Source organism: Lichenostomus cassidix, chromosome 1Aa (genome assembly GCF_008360975.1).
Source record: "Lichenostomus cassidix isolate B80296 chromosome 1Aa, HeHo_3.0, whole genome shotgun sequence".
NCBI lineage: Eukaryota > Metazoa > Chordata > Aves > Passeriformes > Meliphagidae > Lichenostomus > Lichenostomus cassidix.
The window spans coordinates 36518374-36523410 of NC_139480.1; the positions used below are offsets into that span (position 1 = coordinate 36518374).

At 40.2% G+C, this 5037-nt stretch overlaps 1 long non-coding RNA gene across 1 annotated transcript; it reads right to left on the minus strand.

Moving 5' to 3' along the window:
• Positions 1-324: 324 nt before the first annotated feature.
• On the minus strand, positions 325-4784 carry LOC146443478 (uncharacterized). The gene is made up of 3 exons (XR_014847755.1): positions 4626-4784; positions 3917-4035; positions 325-3749 (listed from the first exon to the last, which is right to left on the minus strand). It is a non-coding gene; the product is annotated as an uncharacterized LOC146443478 (long non-coding RNA).
• Between the last annotated feature and the right edge of the window lie 253 nt (positions 4785-5037).

The following is a 5037-nucleotide window of genomic DNA, read 5'->3' on the forward strand; positions in this document are numbered from 1 at the left end:
GTTTCCAAGGAGTAGAAAAAAGATATCTTAGAAAAGTAAGCAAGAAGCACGCATCCCTGAAATTAACAAATATTTCTGAACTAGTAATTGTCCACAAGAAGTAGTCAGTAAAGAAAGGTCACATCTTTCAAAAGGATACCTCCATGGGGCACAAGTTTGGGTGGGTAATAACCAAACCAATAAAAAAATGGGACACTGATGGATAGCTGCTACCCTCCTGACAGAGATAAGGAGCAATGTATGTTCATTTCAACTTACAGACACATGACTAAAACTGAAATGCACAAGAAAGTGTAATATAAGTACAGAAAATCAATGAAAAATGAATTATTATTTACAAAAGTGTCTCTCTCAGTAACTTTTAACTCTCTCTGATTTTTTAGTGTTTTCATAGAAAGATCCAGGATTTAGAGAGCGAAAGTCAAATTAGAAGGCACTTCAAATTGTAGTCTAACAAAAGGACCCATACTTTTCGTTGTTTTCTTTGCCTTACATTTGTGATTCTCAATTTGAATTATCACCTCCAATGCTCTCATTGTACTGCCAAGTTAATTTTTTGAGCCCTGCAGTCAGCAAATGTGTGTCTGCAGCGTGCCATAGGAACCTGCACTTTCCCAAGCAGACCAAGGGAAGCATGTCCCTTGGAGCACGCTCTGTCCTCTGGGTGATGGGAAAAGAGACTGACTACATTACACAGTGAAGGAAGCCAGAGAATGATTCCTGTAATGTAATGAAGGTGTTTGAATTCTCCTAAAGAGGAGGGCACTTTTTGGGTCAGAACTGCTGGATAGGGATATATTAGTGGAAACTGTGAGAAGCTGTCAGGCACTGAGACACTGACACTGGCAAAGAAAAGCCAATTAGAGGAATGTAATTGGCCCAAGTAAAGTAGCACTGGTTGAAAGTATGGATAGTCAGACCAACTACTGGAGTGAATTTATGCTAGTAATTTGACCCTTTCCACTCACTATGAAGCAAAACACAAGGCAGAGAACAGCCAAGATGTTGAATAAGACCCCTCATTATTCCAGTCAGTTCAAGTAGGGTAAGGAACTGGAATGTATTCCAGAAGAGTGTCAAAGGAAAAGGAATAAGCGTGAGAGCAGATGTGCTAAGCTGTTGCCTGCCTGGTAAGTGCAATATGTATATATTCACATAATGGAAAAGAAATGTGGGCAATAGGACAGACTGGGAATATCTGAGGAGACTCTGCTCTCAGGTGGGCAAGAGTGGCTGTCAGTAGCTGCTGTATGTCAAGAGGGCCTTGGTGCAATGTTACATATGGCAGATGACCAAAGGGCATGAAAATGGCCCCTGATACCCTAGTTACTAAAGAGTATGTCCTCTTTGATGTACTACTTCCTACTGGTTTGGATCCATAAAACTTTATTGCTGGAGCCAGATCCTCAAATCCGTACATGGCAGTTAGCAACTTCTCTCTGCATGGTGACTGAGAAATGGGATGAAAACAAGCTGGCCTGCTGATAAGATGGGCTGAGGAAAACACAGCCATGAAGAAAGCATAATGCAGGGGATGTTTCCAAATTCAGCTCTCTCCTAATGCTGAGATGGACTCCCTTTTTCTCTTAGGCACCTAGTCTCACTTTTGTGTGCCCTCTGTCCCCACTCTGCCTTTTAGAGGGGCACAGCAGAGAAGGAAATTGGACTTTTTCAGGACAAGGAAGAGCTTCCACATAGCTTAGTGAGGAGAGAAAGGCAGGGTGGGAAATGGATTCCCACCCTTTTTCCAAATCAAATCATGGTCTCTTTTCACTGGGCTGCAGGTTCATGTTGCCTCTTGCTCTCTGATTTCCCTGCCTTGGAAATCTTCTTTGCTGTGTGCTGGTCCAGCTTTAACAGGCAGACTGTATTATCTTTTTTTTTTTTCTTATTTTCTTTGCTGTCAGTATTATCATAGATAATAGAAAATATAATTTACTGTTAGGGTGGTCAGGCATTGGAATAGATTGCCCAGGGAGGTGCTGGAGTCACCATCCCTGGAGGTGTTCAAGAGGCGTCTGGATCTGGTGCTGGGGGATGTGGTTGAGTGATTTATTGGTTACAGTGGCAGTGCTGGGTTGATAGTTGGACTTGATGATACTAAAGGTATTTTCCAACCTTGATGATTCTGTGATTCCCTATGGGAACACCAAAACAGAGACTTGAATCAACTTACGTACATCCAACTCTGGCACCCCAGCAACTGAATCACAAAAACCACTTCACAAGAAATGTCCTAAATGTTTGAGAAGCTGATTTCACTCTTGCAAAACTTCTGCTGACTCCAGTGCATGCACTTGTACAAAGATAAAACTGATATATAAATTAGTTTTCTTTAAAGAGTACATCTATGGAATTCTAATACATCAGACTGATATTTTTTAAACTTAATATCTGAAACAGTTAAAATGCCACAGAAAAGAATAACAAAAAAGTGTTAATAAAGTCATGGAAATACCACCTAACTGGTGAATCCCATCTGTATTAGTGCACATTGTTATTTGATAACTAGCTCATAACATATGTTCTACCCTCTGCTTGGAAGGAAACACTCCTCTGCACAATTATTTATTTATCTTACCAGGACCTCTAGTAATAAAATTAGCTGGGCAATGTTTCATGAAAAAGTAATTGCTTTTTCAACCAGTTTTCTGTCCTGGTTGTAGAAACTGAATTTGTGAAATAATGTCTTAGAAAAGTGACAGGGGAAAAATGCAGAGAGGACAAAAGGAAGGACCTAACATATTTTTATTTTGAGTCAAGTCTGTAAGCCAATAAAATTTCCATTGCCTAATTTTCTTTTGTCTTGACAGCCCACAACATCTCTCAGCATGGCAAACAGTAGCAGACTTGGGCTTTTAATACAATGCACATTTAACCGGAAGAAACCTTTGGGAAACTTCCTCAAATCCCAGCTATCCTGGGCTAGAGCAGCAGAAGCTTTTGCTAGAATTATGCAGCCCTTTGGGACATGTAAGTAGAGCCTTGTGATGTGTAAAAAGTAGCCATTGCGTTTATAATGGATGGGAAATGAATCCCTTTCCCACAGTCGCCATCTGTAATAATGTCACTTTAGAAGGATTACATGATCTTCCTGTTGCTTTTAACCAGCATTGCTTAGCGATGGAGGCTGTACAAGAGGCTCTGGCATGTGGAGCCTAAAGAAAAGGAGTTCTTGAAGGTCCTCGGGTTTCATCTCTTTCAGATTCCCTCAGCAGGCCTGACGGATAGTTTGCTTTCAATTTCGCTGTGTAAGAAAGCACAGTGACTTGGCTCTGTAATCCATTGTTCACATAGATACTGCCTGCCACCAGCAGTGCTCTGCTAATCTGCTGGGACACCTTCATCCTCCAGAGGGGAGGGATGTTTCTTCATGCTTTGGCTGGGGATGCCTTGGAGGCTTTTGGGTTAAAAGACCAGATCAGTGAGGCATAAGTGGCAGTGGTACTTCAGAACAATTCAAAGAGCTCAGTCTTGCACACAGAAGCATGAAGTTAACCTGCTGTTGAGAAAAATCCTCCTGTTATATCTTCGGCAGCCACCTTTCCTTGCAAGCAGACATGCTTCTGAGCTCTTCCACTATGCTTCCCTGATGGGAACATAATTTAGTGCAGGGCAGGGGTATTTTTCATAGAATCAAAGCTGAAAAGTTTGTTTTCTGCAACAATAGTATAGCCTGTTTATTATGCTGCCGGCTGTTCTCAGTCACATTTATACAAGTGCTGCTTTTCTGCATCCCTTTCTGCCACCTGAAAGTAAAAAATACCAAGAGAAGGTCATACACAATTGTCATAATATTGCAAGCCATTTTGCTTAACTATGTGTGATTTAAAAACACTGGCCTATCCTCCACACTTTTTTTGAATGGAAAATAATCCTTCCCTACTGATCAAAGAAATAGCCAATTTAATTTTACCTTTACTCTATAGTTCATGTGATCAATTCTTGCTTCTTAATAGGTGAAAAGCAATTCTGGTCTTGCAGAAGTAGTTTATCAGCATTCATATGTCCAGAAATAATTGGTGAAAGCAACACCTGTTGAAAGCAACACGGAGGAGAGACATTTTCAGGAAGACTCTTTTTAATGAAGAAAAAAAGAATATTTGATGGGACTGGCAGATAAGGTTTTGTGTCACCTGACCACCATCATAATGGAAATGAATTGGCATATTTTCTACATGGGGATGGTAAAATTGAAGCAATGATGCCTGGCAATATTAATTCAAATAAAATGTTTTTAAAAATGCAAAGAAAAAGGAGGACAATATTTTGAAGGTGGCTATGCCATTCCTATTTTATGCACATCTGTAATGGTAAATTGTCATAAAAGATTTTTAGTGGAAACTGTATTTAATTTTTTTTTTAGGCCAGGCATTAAGCATCTGCTGCCCTAATTGCACTAAGATATAATTCCTCATCATAAAATGAGACTTGTCCTGTGCACAGCTTGTAATTTTTACTGCCTTTTATAATACCAGCACTCACTGCATATTTATATTTTTGATTATTCTATTCAGAAATTAACTACATAGTAAATAAATAAGTCTGTTTCCCCACTGGGCATCTGTTGCTAAAAGAAGAGATAATCTTGACATGTTAGATAAAGACACATGAATGAGAGTAACATGCAGAACACTTAGAAATATCCAGACACATTTGACTCTGGCAGCCACTAACAGTACTGTCGAGTGCCTGTCGAATTTCAGATGTTTTCGTTGCGAGGCTTGGTATTGCCTCTGAGCACTGCCAACAGATTGTTAAAATAACCCCAGGAACACACCCTTTCTAGGTCAAAACCAACTGCGAAGCTGAGTGCACTGTAATTATAGTGCTCTAAATGAGTTACAGCTTGAGCTAATCACACCCCACTGAACTAAAAAGCTGTAATTACACAGGGAGATAATGTGAGCTTGGCAGGATCTCCTATGGCAGCCAACGGCTTTGAGGGAAGGAAGCTTCATAGCCAGTTTGTTGGTCATCACAAGCTGGGGCTCAACTGGGCAAATCTGCAATTCAAGAGGTAAAATCAAGTTTGTG